Raw genomic sequence first — 17994 nt, 5'->3', positions numbered from 1 at the left:
TTTTGTAATACTTACTGTGTATTCTTATGAGTTCAGATTTTTCAGGCGCACAGCTCAGCCCACTTTTTCTTGCGAACTCTGCCACAGCTGTCGCAGCAGCCTGGAGGGTCTGCTCTTTCAGCGCCAGTGAACCCTTCGTAGCCCAGAGTGTGATGTCGTCCGCATACAATGTATATCCAAGGTGCGGGATTGCTTCGAGCTCGTGAGCAAGTCTGCGCATAGCTATGTTAAAGAGCAAGGGGGAGATGACTGCCCCTTGCGGTGTGCCTTTATTTGGCATCGAGAACGGCACCGACCTCGTGTCGCCTATCCCAATAGTTGCCGTCCGCCCAGAGAGGAAGGATTTAATGTAGTTAAATGTACGCTTTCCGCAGCCGATTGTGTTGAGTTCAGAGAGAATGGCCTCGTGCGAAACATTATCAAAGGCCCCTTTGAGGTCGAGGGCCAAGACCAAATGTTCGCCTCCCCTGGGTACGCAACTCATGACCTCTTCTTTTAAAAGGAGGAAGGCATCCTGGGTTGAGAGTCCGGAGCGAAAACCAATCATGGTAGCGGGAAACAGATTTTCTTTTTCAATGTAATTTTGAAGCCGTGTCTGTACTACTCGCTCGTAGAGCTTGCCCATGCACGAAGTAAGCGAAATGGGCCGCAGGGCTCCGAGCGATGGTGCTTTACCGGGCTTTGGTATAGTTATTATTTTGGCTTCCTTCCACTCCGGAGGGACGTGACCTTGGGACCAGCAGTGGTCGTTAAGAAATTGCGTTATCTGCTCAAGAACCTCAGTGCTGAGGTTTCTTATCATAGCGTTTGTTATACCATCCGACCCCGGCGCAGAGTTCCGATTGGCTGCCTGGGCTGCCGCGAAAACCTCTTCTTTCGTGATTGCGGCGTCTAATGTGGCATTCTCGCTGCCGATGTACTCTAATGTACATGGCGGAACCACATCAGTACCGATATAACGGTCTTTAAGCGCCTGGATCAACTCTCCGTCGGTGCCGGGGTAGCTGTGTACTATTCTTTGAAGAATGCGGTTCATGGAGGACTTAGATTTGTCCGGCTCCAGCATGGACCTCAGTATCGCCCACGTCTGGCTAGTCCCTAGTGTACCGCGGAGAGAACCGCAAAACTGCACCCAACCATCGGTGGCAAGTTTCGTTGCGTATTCATTCGCTTCCTCCGACAGAGCAGCGATTCGCCTGTAGAGGCAGCGGTTGAGGCGTTGTTTTTTCCATCTCTTGATCAGGCGTCGCCTACTATCCCACATGTGCAATAGGTGCCGGTCTATCGCAGGCGCCTCAACTGTGCGCGCTATTTTCTTAGAGGTGGCATCATGCGTTTCTCGAATGAAAGCAACCCACCCACTGACATCACAGGGCGTTTGCTCCGGCAGAGGGCGCTTTCGAAAGGTCACCCAGTCTGTCATCACAACGTCACCAGCGACACGACGAACTTTTGGTGATGCTATAGAGGTGCTAAGAATATAATGGTCACTACCAAGGTTTTCATCGAGGTTTGACCACGTGGCATTTTTAATGTTGAAGGTGAAGGTCAAATCAGGGTACGTGTCCCTGCTAATGCTATTACCAAGCCTGGTGGGTGCTGTTGGCAGAGTGATAAGGGTAAAACCTAATTTAGACGTGGTGTTCTCTAATAACACTCCCTTGGGTGAATCCCGGACGTAGCCCCAAGCGGTGCTCGGAGCATTAAAGTCGCCCACCACCACTAATTGATCTCTGGTGCCAACGGCTCGAACTGCCTCGTTTAGGAGTGGGCCGAAGTCGTCTTTCCGGTTTTTGGGAGGACTGTATATGTTTAAAATTTTCGTTCGTACTTTTCCTCGTTTTTGTGGGAAGACATCGATAATTTGGTGATTAATGTCAGTCTGATCGTAATGGTCTAGCGCGACTGTCATGAAGTTACTCACCAGCGCTGCAACGCGGGGGTATTTTGGATCGTATAATGTGTAATATCCCTGCAATTTGACGGGACGGTTCCCAACTTCTTGCAGGCATATTACATCAGGTGGGATTAGTGCCGAATGGATGTAATTCTGCAATGCCGCCGCTCGTTTGTGGAACGTGCGACAATTCCACTGCCAGATTTCTAGGTGGTCGGAGTTTTGCGTGGAATTAGTTCGCGCCATGGTGACTACTGCCTTTATTGGGGGGTGTCTGCTTTCTCCGTGATTCGACGGTCCTTCGGTAGTGGACTGCTCGCGGAGGTAACACTGACCCGCTTGTTGATGGCACGCTGAATGCCTACAACTGAGTCATTAACGTATCGTCTTTGTTGTTCCGTTTCTGCTGCAAACTCTTTCCTGTACTCCGAAAACATTTGATGCATTTGCTGCATCATCTGCTCTCGGAGTTCAGACGCTGCTCGTTGCTGTTGTGATTGGAGTTCTCGCATTAAGTTCCGCAAGCTCTGCAACTGTTCCCCCATCTGTAACTGGCTAACGTGGGCCTCCTCGCTAAACCTCTGAGGTATGTCTACTTTCGCCGTTCCTCCCTCCAAAGAGTGGGCTACGGTTGCCCTGGAGATAGCATGAGTGGCGTTGTTGTTCGCCTCTAAGGCGTTAAGCCTGGCTTCAAGTTTGGTTTCTAAAGATGATATGATTTTGTGGAACTCCCGGCGTTCCTCCTTAATCTGGCATCGAAGTTTCTCGTTTTCTAAAGCAAGCTGCTTATTCTCGGCAACCATTTTCTGATATTCGGGATTCTCAATTAAGGGAGCAGATGGAGACACAATCCTCGCCCAGCTCACCGTGTTTGCTGGCTGGCAGGCGGCTGCCTCCGTCCCCTCTTTGGGCGGCGTCAAGATTTGTACCAGCGCTGTCTTCTTCTGCTGCTGATGCTGCTGCTGTTGCTGCTGCTGCTGTTGCTGTTGCTGTTGCTGCTGTTGCTGCTGCTGCTGCTGTTGTTGTTGCTGCTGCTGTTGCTGCTGTTGGTGCTGCTGCTGATGCGGCTGTTTGTTGAGTCGTTTTCTGGACGCAGACTGGGCTCGACCCTTTGAGGAAGCCCGTGACTTGGATCTTGAACGTGAGCGTGATTCCACTGACGAGTCCCGCTCGGAGCTGAACCAGCGTGGATGGTGTCTCCGTTTTGGCTGATCCACTCGGGACCTCCTAGGCGGAACGTGTTTAAGCTTCTTCTTGCACATTTTGTCACCTGTCATATGGTCCTCACCACATATCACGCACTTAGGGGTACACGCGTGTCCTTGTGCGGGTTCACGTGTTCCACACGTGGAGCATACATTGGCGTCGGGCGTTGGGCACACGTCAGTTCGATGCCCTGTGGAGTGGCATACCTTGCAAGCCTGCCTCGTAGGCTTGTGGGGATAACAGATGGCTTCCGCTCCCATGAAATAGACGCACCTAGGCAGTGTGCTGCCCGTGAAGGTAATGATGGCGGTCTTCGTAGATCCGAGCATGCGTGCCCGCTCAATCTTGACCCCCTGTGTTCTCACACGGAGATTCGCCATGAGTTCTGCTTGAGAAGTCCCCGACGGAATACCATGGACTATGCCTCGTAGGACGTCCTCAGGATCCGCCACATACGAGTTGAATGAGTGCACTCGTCCCCTGATATTCAGATGCGTGATCTCTCGCAGCTCTTTGGCTACATGCTCGTGGGGCGTCGATACGATGATAATATTCGAGCCCGGGTGGACGCGCAGCATGAAGCTACCACCGTCGAAGTGTCGGTGGCAAGCGTCTATTACAGCGGTGGAAAGTTCGTAGCCGAGTATGTCTTTTACGGCGAGGCCTTTGTGAGGCCTAAGGATGATCTTTATGTCGTCCTTTGGCAGGGGCGGGAGCGGACGGCGACTTCTCGTACGACGTCGGCGCTTCACCTGACTTCCCTGCTTCGGTGGGCTGCTTGACGAGGCGTTGCACTCCACAGCTTCTAACGCGTTTTTCTGGTTTTTCTTCTGGTTCTTCTTTTGCCGGCGTGTCAAAACCGTGTGCCAGCCATCCTCCGTCCATGCGGCACCATCGTGGCGTTCCCCTGCAGACACATTGTCGACTTCTTCGGACGAACCCTGCGGTGACCAGGTCTGAACGTCCATTTGAGTGGTTTCTGTAGCAGACTCCTCATCTGTGTGAATCAGTGGCTGCTCCTGAGGAGACCTCGGTGTTTCCTGAAGAGCGTCCATCCGCCGACGCTTGAGACGCGACCACGACGCAGAAGCCGCTATGCGGCGGTGCGTCTGGCCGGGCGCGACGGTCGCTGCCTCGAAGTTTTCAGCTTGCAGAAAACCGAAAAACAGCCACTCACCGCTGAAATTCGACGTTCACTGTTCGCTGTACTTTCACGAATCCGATGCACTTCAAACAACCAGAAATCGCCGAAAAACCATAGAAAATCTGCGGAGCCGATGCGACGCGCGTCCGCACACCGTGGCCCCCCGCGTCCACTCAATACCTAGAGAAGAATCTGGCGCTGTGATTGTGTACTTTCTAAGGTCCCTAGATGAAACAAGGTTCCAAGGTAGCGACACCTTTCCGTTTCATCCTTGCCTATGTTTCTGGAGCGCCCCCTAAAGGGTTCAAATCTTTCATCAAAAAGCGAATGTTTGGGTTCAGTTGCTATGGTCAATAGATGTAAATGAAAAAAAAGAATAAAAATTGTCGTAGAATAAATGGTTACCTTTATGAACATAAACATGGGCAAGCGGGATGTGTGCTACTCAACTGGCAACGTTGTGCAATTCTATATTTTGCACCACTAGCCATGGCGTCTCGCGTCGTTCATCGTAGTTTGTCCAGTTCTCCGAATGTGTTTCCTTCGTGCTGTGACACAGTGAACGCTCTTCTTGTCGGATCCCGTCAGTGACCACAGGGCGTGACGATGTGACGAGTCATTACAGCCGGCTTGTGCACACGCAAGAAAACAAAATTGGCAGACCCCACGTACAGTGGGAATCGATGATATGCAAAGCACGAATAAGAAAGGTTGATCATCTATTCACGTCACGTGATACCTAAATTAGTATATGTGGAGCTAGCGAAACGATCGCGAGCACGCTGTGAGTGTGGTATGTTGTCCTGTTGTTACACGACACGCGTGTCAGGATTATCGTGTTTGCACCAGTAATATATTTCGTCATCCATTGACGTCACGTAAAGCTAAATTTGCTATATGTGGAGCTAGCAAAACGGTCGCGAGGGCATCATGAAGGGTCCAATATACTCAAATTTAGCTTTGACGCGCGCGCGCTGGGCATAGCAACGCTACGTTAGCAAAACGTGAGCACTTTAAAGTCTGACGCCAGGTGCGACCGGCGCGACCAGCGTCCGTTGGCGTGGCCCGACGGCAGCTGGTGCGAAATGCGACTTGGTGCATTTCGCGCCGATGCGTTACTCAGACAACACTACGTCTCCCTCTTTTCGTTACGGGGAGGGGGGGGGGGGACGCCGGACACGCTGAAACGCTCATGCGTCAAGGCGAAGCAGCGCGGCGCGCACCTGCGAAAATATGGCAGGACCGGCGCCTGGTATGGCAACGCTGGCGTGACGCGACGAAATTAACGGTGGCGCACACGCGCACTGCGTCACGTCGAAATGTATTGGCGCCTCGACTGTAGCACCTAGTCATGTCCTCATATGACATGCATATCATGATTGTCATGCTTGCGCCAGTCACATATCTTCGTCTTCCATTGACGTCCCGATTGATTGATATGTGGGGTTTAACGTCCCAAAACCACCATATCATTATGAGAGACGCTGTAGTGGAGAGCTCCGGAAATTTCGAACACCTGGGGTTCTTTAACGTGCGCCCAAACCTGAGCACACGGGCCTACAACATTTCCGCCTCCATCGGAAATGCAGCAGCCGCCGCCAGGATCCGAACCCGCGACCTGCGGGTCATCAGCCGAGTACCTTGGCCACTAGACCACTACGGCGGGGCCATTGACGTCCCATATTACCAAATTTGGCATATGTGAAGCTAGCGAATCGGCTGCAAGCGCATCATGAGTGCGGCATGTAGTCATGTTGTTACATGACACGCATGTCGTGATTATCAAGTTCGGATGTGTCATTTACTTATGTCGTCCGTTCGCGTCGCCTAATACTGGGTTCGGTACATGTGAATCCAGCGAAACGGCCGCGAGCACATCATGAGCGTAGCATCTAGTCATGCTGTTATATGACACGCATCTTGATTATCATGTTTACACGAGTATCATACCTACGTCTTCCATTCACGTTACGTAACACCAAATTCGGTGTATGTGACGCTAGCGAAACGGCCGCGAGCGCATCATGAGCATAATATGTAATCATGTGACATGACACGCATGTCATGATTTTCATTTTTGCGTCTGTCGCTTGTGTTCGCCATGCAATCATGTCATACCATATCAGATTTGCAACATGCCATGTGAACGAAACCACCGCAAGAGCTGCAGGACCATGAAATTTAAATCATGACATTCATGACATACATGTCATGATTTTCATGTTATGACTAGCCAAATATGTTCTTCATACACTCATTTTACACCATACCACACTTAAACGGACTACACGTAGCAGAGGCCGCTTCGGTGAAATATTTGGGCGTTACCATCACAAACACATTAAAATGGGATGTTCACATTAACCAGACGTGCACAAAAGCGTACAGACAGCTGGGATATCTTCGCAGGAAACTCGCTCTAGCCCCTTCCAAAGTTAGACTAACAAGTTATAAATGCCTTGTATGACCAATTCTCGAATACGGCAGTGTAATCTGGAATCCGCATCAAACTTACCTTCTTAACCAGCTGGAGGGAATACAAAATAAAGCGCTCCGATTTGTGTATTCTCAGTATTCTCGAGATGTCAACATAACCGCACTCCGCAATAGGGCAAGCATTCAAACACTGGCGATCCGGCGACGCATAGCAGCATTAAAATTTCTTTATCTGCTTTATGATGACAACATTAACATCAACAAACACGAGTACTTGAAACCACCATACCAGCGCTCCGCCAGAACAAACCACGACAAGAGTATCAGGCCTTTCATCTCCCGTTGCAATTCATTTAAGTATTCCTACTTTCCGTCAGTAATAGAAATATGGAATAACCTGCCACGTGATATAGTGTCCTCAGAATCTCTCGAATCATTCACTACCAATCTTGAAAAGTTTTTGGATCAGTAAGTTGCAGCGTTGTAGAATAATGGCGCAACTTTTCATTGAATGTACGTTTTGATTTGTATGCCACTCGATGTTTCAATTCTCAGATCTGTGTCTAATATGCACTCTTCCCTGTGGTGTTTTTATTCTGTTTTATTTCTTGGTTCTTCGACTAGATGTACAGTCGTAATTTGTAATTGTTTAGAGTAGTCTGTACTGTTCATTCTTATTTTTTCCCGTGTTCATTTTTTTTTCTGTGGTCTAATGTGAAGATGACAATCTGTATAATTTCTTCCCACTCCTGTATGAGCCTGTTAAGGCTTACAGTATCATTCAAATAAATAAATAAAATAAATTAATACCAAGTTTGGTATTGGTACCTATTCTGAAACGTCCAGGAGAGCTAAAAGTCGTAGGCGGCTAGATAGATAGATAGATAGATAGATAGATAGATAGATAGATAGATAGATAGATAGATAGATAGATAGATAGATAGATAGATAGATAGATAGATAGATAGATAGATAGATAGATAGATAGATAGATAGATAGATAGATAGATAGATAGATAGATAGACAGATAGACAGATAGACAGATAGACAGATAGATAGATAGATAGATAGATAGATAGATAGATAGATAGATAGATAGATAGATAGATAGATAGATAGATAGATAGATAGATAGATAGATAGATAGATAGATACGCTCAAAGTTGCCGAAGTTCGCTAAGAAATGCATTTAAAAAATTGGCTGCTCGCACGGCACAACCATTCACTGGCCACCCTACGTATATATATATATATATATACGAAAGCGAGAAAGCACGACGTACGACCAAACAATTTTAATAATTACATTATTAGCCTTCGTCAGTGCGACACACTGGTCACACTGACGAAGGCTGGCCCACCAGCCGAAACGTATGTGATTATTTAAAGTGTTTCGTCGTACGTCGTGCTTTCTCGCTTCCGTTGTTACTACGAAGCCAGTGTGCTTCCTGTTTCGCTACGTCTATTATATCATCATCATCATCATCATCATCATCAGCCTGACTACGTCCACGGCAGGACAAAGGCCTCTGCCATGTACCGCCAGTTAAACCGGTCCTGTGCTTGCTGATGCCAATTTATACCCGCAAACTTCTTAATGTCATCTGCCCACCTAACCTTCTGTTTCCCCCTGACCCGCTTCCCTTCTCTGGGAATCCAGTTAGTTACCCTTATTGAGCAGCGGTTATCCTGTCTACGCGTACATGCCCAGCCCATGTCCATTTCCTTTTCTTTATTTCAACTATGATATCCTTAACCCCCGTTTGTTCCCTAATCCACTCTGCTCTATTCTTGTCTCTTAAGGTTACACCTACCATTTTTCTTTCCATTGTTCCCTGCGTCGTCCTCAATTTAAGCTGAACCCTCTTTGTAAGTCTTCAGATTTCTGCTCCGTAGCTAAGTACCAGCAAGATACAGCTGTTATATACCTTCCTCTTGAGGGATAGTGGCAATCTACCTGCTATAATTTGATATTGCTTGCCAAATGTGCTCCACCCCATTCTTACTCTTCTAGTTACTTCAATCTCGTGGTTCGGCTCCACGGTTAGTACCTGTCCTAAGGAGACATAGTCTTTTACAACTTGAAGTGCACTATTACCTATCTCGAAGCACTGCTCCTTGCCGAGGTTGTTGTATATTACTTTCGTTTTCTGCAGATTAATTTTAAGACCCACCTTTCTGCTCTCCTTGTCTAACTCCGTAATCATGAGTTGCAATTCGTCCCCCGAGTTACTCAGCAATGCAATGTCATTGGCGAAGCGCAGGTTACTAAGGTATTCTCCATTGACTCTTATCCCTAACTGTTCCCATTCTAGGCTTCTGAAAACATCCTGTAAGCACGCGGTAAATAGCGTTGGGGAGATCGTGTCCCCCTGCCTCACACCCTTCTTGATTGGTATTCTGTTGCTTTCATCATGAAGCACTATGGTAGCAGTTAATTCCCATTAGATTTCTTCCAGAATGTTTATATATGCTTCATCTACGCCGTAATTCCACTGTTTCTGCATGACGGCTGATATTTCTACTGAATCACTATATATAGATATATATATATATATATATATATATATATATATATATATATATATATATATATATATATATATATTAATGAGATTTAACAGACAGTTATTTACATTCCATTGGTTCTAATAACTTCCCCTGTACATTCTTTGACAATACTGTCTGTTAGATCTCATTAATATTGTGTTAAAACACGGAAACACGAGCCCTTAGGTATACACTTCTTTCCCTTATTTCATTGAACGAGGGTCTCGTAATGGCAGACTTGGTGTGTTTAGGTTGTATAAGAGGGACAATTAATCAGCTGCCTGCTCATAATAAGTTCACGTGCTACGTGATGCCAAACATGCGCATAAGAGTGTTTTCACACTCGTCGTTTGGCTTATAGATGGCGCTGACTGTCACTCCTACTTCTAAATTCGCATATAAACCCAAAAAAGTTAATGGAGGGAAGGCCGCTGTGGTAGCTCAGTGGTTAGAGCATCGAACGCGTTATTCGAAGGTCGTAGGTTCGATTCCTGCTCACGGCTGGTTATTTTTTCATCCACTTTTCTTTCTTCTTATTTACATTCCATTGGTTCTAATAACTTCCCTTGTACATTCCTTGGCATTACTGTCTGTTATATCTCATTAATATTGTGTTAAAACACGGAAAAAGTGACCCCTTAGGTATCTTCTTTCCCTTGTATATATATATATATATATATAAGAGAGAGAGAGTGTGTGCCGGTGGGAGATTTCGCCTGTGCGTTGTCGAACAATAAAAATTTGCAGCGTGCGCATTAACTAAAACCGGACTGCGGGTCTTTGTGTACAACCGATTTCTTCTGTCTCAATGGCCATTAGCAGTGATAGCCAAGTTTCAGTGCTGCTTTGCGCCTTTCTAAATTTCTCTCCTGCGCAACGCCGCGATGAGCACCAGCGTTAACCTCGCCGCCAGTGTAAGAATTAGCGTGCACTGCTTCGCACTTGCAAATGGTTCCTTTTAGCGAAAGATGCCGTGATTTTTCATATTCGAAGCATTTCTTTGCATACTGTAAGCACTCTGAGCATACATCCATCCATCCATTCATTCGCGTTAAAGAACCAGAGATTGTCCCACTGTGTCCATCACTTGTTTGCACGTGACTGCCTATACACCTTTGCAATCTGCCTACTACTTCGTCCTTGCAAACATCTCACTACGCCTCAATCCCGATCCACCACTTCACCGACCATGAAGCAAATACTGTTGAGAAGTATAACCTATATAAAATGAGAGATGGTCGTGTACTCGTATCCAGGTGCGCGTTAAATGACCAAAGATTGTGCCACAGAGTCCAGCCCTTGTTTGCACGTGACCGCCTATAGACATTTGCAAACTGCCTACAACTTCGTCCTTGCAAACATTCCACTACTCCTCGTCACCGATCCACAGTTTCACCGACCACAAAGAAAATACTGTTGAGAAGTGTGGCCATGCCAAATGAAAGATGGTCGTGTACTCGTATCCAGGTGCGCGTTAAAAAACCAGAGATTGTCCCACTTTGTCCATCACTTGTTTGCACGTGACCGCCTATAGACCATTGCAAACTGCCTACTACTTCGTCCTTGCAAGCATCCCACTACGCCCCACCACATATCCACCATTTCAACGACAATAAAACCGTTATCATGAAGGAGGAACAGAAGGGACGTATAGCTACCACTTACGTATAATAAAATTTCTTGTATAATATATGCAGCAATTGTCACTTCTTTGATGATGTAGTGAGTGATATTCGCGGATGGTTCCCGGTTTAGCGATGAAATCCTCCAGCGCGTCACACCACTCATCACCATTCACTGTGTGGACATGCTGTAATTTTTTTGCTCTGACAGTCACAATTATCCATCGCCTCCACATGAAAAAAATAAAAAAGTACATTAACAAGACCCTTCGCATTTCCTTCTTTTTTGTATCTCAATGGCCTGGGGTATCTGTAATAATACTGATACAAGCAGCAATAGCTTCTTTTGCATTAGCGGTGGCCGCGGAAAACGCATTCTGGAGAGTTGTTCGTGTGCTCCTAACTCGTAGCTGTTGTCGGAAGACCCTAAATTGGGCAGATGTTTCCGTAGAACGTATGCGATAAACCGGAAACCATAAGTATACAAACGACCTCATAGATGAAGGCCAACACAAGTGAAATTTCTACTCATGGCCTGATGACGCGTGTAGACATCACTGGTACGACGTACAGGCGGTGTTCTTTTTACCTCCACTGTATACAGGCAGCAAAATAAACGAAGCGCTCACGCCTCGTTTTGTTTTTCGCCTTTGGCGGCTTGCTTGGTCCCACTCTCCTTCGCGTAAACGAGTAGTGCAGAAAATAATAAAACAATCGCTGATCACGGAGGCGGCGCACACGCCTGCCACTTCCCAAAAGGCAACGTATGCTTCATACTACTTCAGCCGCACCCATAGCCCGAAATTCCGAGATCCGTTTCCGTTTCTTTGCCTTTCACCCCCCCACACACACACATACAAAAAGGGGAGGGGGAAGGAAGGGTGTAAAGTGACGAAGAATGGCTCGGAAAATGTCCTTCGTATCGAGGAACGAGTGGCATCAGAACAAGGGTGGCATGTCTTTCGAGCGGCGGCGGCAGCGGACCGTTCCGGCTCGCAGCGCTTCGTGCAGACGGCACCAAATCGTCGACGAGCGCTGACGGAGTTTGCCGTCGTAAAAAAAGGAAGCACGATCCAAAGACCGTTCTCTTCTCTGGGGTCGATGCCGCGGAATATACTACACTCTCGATGATTGAGACATGAACCGGGAAACAGGGGAAGCGCCTGCTCTAATGGAATTTCTCCGACAGCGCTGGGGATTTGTTTTTTGCGTCGAGAAATGACTCGCTTTCTTGGACACTTGCTGTTTTCTTTCCTACTTTATTTCATTTTAAATGATCTCCTCCCCTCTCCCCTTCCTTCCTTTCTTTGTTGCATGGTCTTTTCTCAACCGTTTCAATATTTCTCTCGTTCTTGTCACTTCATTTTATTGTTTTGCTTCTTTCATCTGAGTACTTTCCGTCGCGGGTCGATGAATTACTTTTGTTGTTTCCCGTCATGAAAAGAAGTTTTGAGAATGGGCTGCGAGTTACGGAGTAAGCGGCGATGTATAAACACGATAAGGTGCTGAATTCATTGTTGAAGTTCATAAGTATGCCGCAAATTTTTTTGGGAGACGTGATGGGGAGAATTAGGAAAAATTCGTTCGAGAGAATATACGCAGTTCTCGCCATTCACTCGCTTTGTTTGGCGCCAAGAAAAGGCGTGATGCCCGGATAATTTCTATATCCGTGTGTTATAACGGCGAAATAAAATTGTATACACTCCAGCGAATATTCGTCAAACGGGAGCAGAAGGAAAGGGAGTCTGAAAGAAGGGAGAAGACATGTAGGTTATACAGAACGTGTTTTCGGCTGTCTGCGCTGAATAAAAGATAACATAGCTGACACCGAGACCAAATATAAGGATACGAAGTGACAGTAGGTGCGCTCAGACAAAGTAGAGGTCTACTTCTACTGTCGTGGGCGGAATGAGCGATGGAATATGTCTGTCACGGACGGCCATTTTTGGCGACATCGCGTCACGGCAATTAACGGGCGCCGTACTCCCCGGACTGACCATGAGAACGGCGGCGCATGAAAGGGAGCCGAGAAGTGCAAAATGGGGTGCTCTTCTTAGAACGTCGCCGCCGACGGTTAATCCTTTTGTAACTGTGGCGGCGTCTGCAAGGTCGTAGAAGGCCGCGGTATACCCCGAACAAGGATTAGACTACAAGACGCACCGGCTGAGAGCCAAACGTTTGACCTGTTCCCACGGGGAAAAGCGTGGGAAACGCTCTGGTGGCCAAGCCGTATGACAACAACCCCACAGGTTGTCGCTCTCGCTAGTTGCGGGCCCTCTCCCAATTAAAAAGGGGTGGGGTCAAAATATTTTTGGGGCGGAGTTTCCATCAATTAAACGCACATGATTGGACCCATGTAGAGGTCTCTTGTCCCCAAGGAAGAGAGCGAGGAGACACGAGGGGGATTTAAGCGCAGGATTTTGCCCTGCTAGGCAGACTAGTCGCTGACCAAGATGGTGTAGAAACAGATCAACAAGCATCTCTTCTAGACGTTTTTAGTGTGGCTCTGTATCGGCTGGCCACCTAAACTTAGCCGTTCGTCTAGTTGTGACGCGATATTAACGTCTGCAACGTAGACATCGGGACTTCGCCTCGAGTTAGCTCAACCTGCTCGAAGTCACCTGCAAGCACTAGCCTCCCGGAGCCACCAGCGTTGCAACACCGCCGACATCGCAGTCGTGCCAGAACTCTCTTCGACTTCTCGCATCCGATCGTCGGGGACACAACGCTGCCGGTCATCACACGTATGCCTTCACCTGTTTATATCTTCGAACTTTCTCCTCCGTCGTTCTATTCTTGTTAGTTTGTGTAGTTTGTGATAGTTCTCTCTCGTAAGCTGATTTATTGTTTCTGTTATATATTTCTTTAATTGTATCAAGTGTCGATGTATTTTGTTAGTTGTATTGAAGTGTTGTATTAGATCCCGTGTTGCTGCAATATCACTAGAGTAAAGTTTATTTTGTTTTCCCACGTCTCTGATCTCTTCACTGTCTCTGCTTGCGTACGGAACGAACCAACCTGCTGTCATTCCCGTCGCCGACTTCGCGCTGGCGACGCTAAAGTGGCAGCTTGTAACAATGTCTCTGAGATATGGCGAAGAAGGGAATGTCACTACTGAAAGAGAACGGAAGTGAGTCAAAAATAGATAGAAAGAAAAAGTAGGAAGTCTATGTGTAATCGGTGCTGTTGGGCTATCTTTTCAAGAGTGAGACCTTTAAAGCTCCAAGTAAAAGTTCGGCTATTCCCCACAGAATCCTCCGCGGAGCTAGTTGCTTATCGGCCACCGACGGACGCCGTCCACGCAGTCACCGCACCGAGTTTGCCCTACACGCGAGTCGAGTATAGGGGCGATGGAATACCCGCGCTCCTATATACTAGAGCTGCCACAGCTACTCGCTCGCTGAATTTCGTGCCGACCGGTTGTGCCCTCGCGATCTCCGACGAGAGCGCAGCTCTGGCCGACTGGATTAGCCCTACGCCATCTCCTGTCGCCGACAAGAGCTCTCGGAAGTGGTGCCCCGTCCTCGGACTCCTGTGACCGTGTTTCCATCTTTCCCATCTCTCATATGTCGTCGCTCACTGTCCTAGCGCATCTCTATTTCTCTCAATACCTTTAATCCTAACCTTTTAATCTCTCCTAACCCTCATCCCTTCTGAGCTACTGTTGAGGTGTCGCACGCTGATGCAGACAGTTACGAGGCTCACGTCTCTCTTCTTGTGCTTCTTATAACCACAATGTTGTGCTGCAGTTTTGCAGTTCTGCCGCTTGAGTTCGGACGCTCTTGCGTGGTCAGTGACAGGCTGTGGTTCGACAGTACTTCGTCTACTCCAAGGAAAGGCCTAGCATCAGCCGAGAATGCCACGTTAAACCCCTAAGATCGACCAGGTTCGCTGTTTCTTAAGTTTTAAACGGCTAGCGTGAATGTCTTTCTTTTTATCCCTTTTTTTCTATATGATGTCGGGAAACAAGGTGGTCACTACTTTTTACCTCTTGAAAGGCTGAAAATACAACGCATAATTCCTTAGAGTAATAATAGCAACAACATAAGATGGTGACTAAATGTCGGAAGGGCCTCGCGAGAAAGAAAGAGCGCAGGAAGAAATATTTCTAGAGCCATGGTATGACGTCCACCCTTTATATCTTTATCAAGGCGCTCGAAGAACTAGAGAAAGAAGACTTCCCTTTGCTACTAGCCCCGCTTATTATTCTACAGTTGCCTATGCTATATGTTGGTAAGCCTGCATCAAGGCACTTGAAGAACAAGAGGAAGAAAGCTTTTTGGCGCAGCCGAATCGTCAATTAGCTACAACATATCTGTGGTTTCGCTACACTATAGCATTTATGCGGCAAAACGCCCAGCTAGGACGACAGCATAAAACAGCATGGCCTACTGAAGTGCCCCGCACCTAGTGGATCACAGCCCTTCGACAAAATCGACTTTTGTACGTATGTCTTCCGCATTTACCAATCACAAAGCGTGCTCCCTCCACGTGTTTTTTTTTTTCTTCTTACAAGAGCTTCACTACAGCCCCAATTCTGATGGCTCACTATGCCGAGCACCGCTTGCGAATTCCCGCAGTAAGTGTGTTCTCTGAACGAAATGTCGTTTCTCGTGAAAATTCGCCAACATCATTTCCGGCGAACAGAGCTTTTCATTCAAGCATGATTCCCAAACGGTGTTCCCAACCGGTGTTCCCAACCGGTATCTGCCAAAACGACCACGTGTCACATATAAACCTGCGCCGTTAAGCTACAAAACGCCATTTTTTTTTACGCTGTGAACCACACGAAATTATATGGGCAGACGTTCGTTTTACATACATATGTATGTGCGCGCGCTTATGTGTGTAAACGTCGCGACCACTTTGTCTCGGCGTGCACGCGTGCGTGCGCGTAATGTATAATGGTTCGCCGGTAGGGCTTGTGAACATTAACATCCCATAGCTACTCAGGCTACGGAGATGCCTTTGTGGAGGGCTCCAGATATTTTAGATCACCTGAAGATATTTAACGCGCATTGATACAGAAGCCGGGTCACTACGCTGCATGTGGGTATTGAAGCGGTCCTGCAATCTAAGAGCACAGCTCTTAGGCGCCCGTTCTTGCGTTGAGCAGCGTTGCCGTCGTCGTAACCGGCAGAGCGTATGAGGACGATAGAGAGTGAACGCGGAGTCTGTTGATATCATTAGCCACTGGCCTCTATTCTCACTCTCTTCCTCCGTTCCATACACTGGCTCCTCGGTCGGAGCTCGTGGGCATGCAGCTCTAGCCGGTGCACTGCGGCTTGTCTTACTTGTCGTAACGGGGTTGTCAGCGTTTAGCTCAGTTTGCGCCACCTGCAGAGCATAGAATGGTGGTTAGCGCAGCGCTTGAGCGCAGACATCATCTGTGGCAACATGTAACAAATGTTACGTCGCTGCAACTGCGAATAGCCGAAATTTCAAACACAGTTGGCGTTGACTGCATCCGCTCGGATTATGCATCCGTCCTTTTGGAACGCTACTCTTAGACGCCTTTTCCTGCATTTAGCGACGTCGGCGTTGTCGTAACCGGCAAAGGGAACGAGGACGAAAGAGGGCGAACGTGGAGCGCAGTGAAGGAGGGAACGACTGTGGCGAGACGACGGGCTCCGCGGCAGCCCTGTGGTAATACAGTAGTGTGCGCCATCGTACAGCCGCCGGTGGCGTCATCACTCAGTTATGCGGCGAGGGCTTCCACTGATGCCATACATGGAAATAAAGCACTGCATGAACGGAGGCCCTCCTGCGGCAGCTGTTGTACGGGCCCACGCACTGCCTTTCCTGGTCTCGCGTTTAGCAAAGCAGTCGCACTGCATGCGTGCCGTTTGTGGAGGCTTATGTGAAATGTTCTGAAGGAAATTGTCCACGCCAGTGACACTACTCACAGCATGGCATAGAACTTTACATACATACAGTTGCATACATGTCCCTCTCAAATTGTCTTACTATATCTATCACAAAATCAGAAAATCTAAACAGCTGCGCTATCATTTTGCATTAGTCAGTGTCATAGTGGTAAGATCATTTATTTATTTATTTATTTATTTACTTATTTACTTATTTATTTATTTATTTATTTATTTATTTATTTATTTATTTATTAACTCTTCACAGTCTGTGTGGCATAAATACTAGGAGAAAAAAATGTTTGCACACATCGCTGTTCACAAAGGCGCCTATAATGGTTGCCGCTTTTATCTCATTAACAAAAAAAACTTTTTTTTTTCAGTTTTTATTATCGCCTTCATGAACAGAGGAGCCCCTTTTATTGACCTCCCCTTGTCGCACGCATTTTAAATGTTATAGGGCGTGCGGTCTCATCACCTGTACACGATGGCGTCATCGATCCTGTCCGCAAACCTTCTTCCCTTTTTATTTCAAATTGAACGTTCGAGAAGAACAAGGCAAAATTCCGGCAATTTAAACGAACGCTGAGTTCGCGAATACCGTGGTCACTAACATGGACAACAAAAAGAAGCGTGGGGAGAAGCCCGGTAATGACCGCGTGGGCCGCAGCCATAAATTCGAGATATTTATCGCTGCTGCATCGAGCAGCAGAAGCAGCAGGCAAAACCGTGCCGCATGCCTTCTGCGTGATTAGCGTGATACGGCTGGTTAAGCGACGTAGTATGCATATGTGCTCAGCAAGTTTATTTTTCCTTCTTCATACCAATGAATCGTATTCCTCTTGCTGTTCTTTATGTTATTCCTCTTTTATTCCTCTTGCTTACTTTATTTTCCGCGCCTTGAATCATTCTCTTTTCCACTCTTTTTCGTTCGTCAATCTTTGCAGATCTTCTTGACGATGAAGACATGTGCAATATACATGTACGTGTGCGTCCGTTCGAATTTGATTTGATAGGCATGTGGGGTTTAACGTCTCAAAACCGCCACATGATCATGAGAGCCGCCCTAGTTGAGGACTCCAGAAATTTTGACCACCTTATAGGTTTCTTTAACGAGCCTCCAAAACTTACCACACGGGCTTACAGTATTTTCGCCTCCATCGAAAACGCATCAGCCGGGATTAGATCCCTCAACCCGCGGGTCAGCAGCCGAGTACCTTAGCCACTAGACTACCGTGCGGGGCCAATAAAATAAACTGAAGTAACTTAAA

This window comes from Rhipicephalus microplus, chromosome 2 (assembly GCF_043290135.1).
Source record: "Rhipicephalus microplus isolate Deutch F79 chromosome 2, USDA_Rmic, whole genome shotgun sequence".
Classification (NCBI taxonomy): domain Eukaryota; kingdom Metazoa; phylum Arthropoda; class Arachnida; order Ixodida; family Ixodidae; genus Rhipicephalus; species Rhipicephalus microplus.
This window is presented reverse-complemented; position numbering follows the sequence as displayed.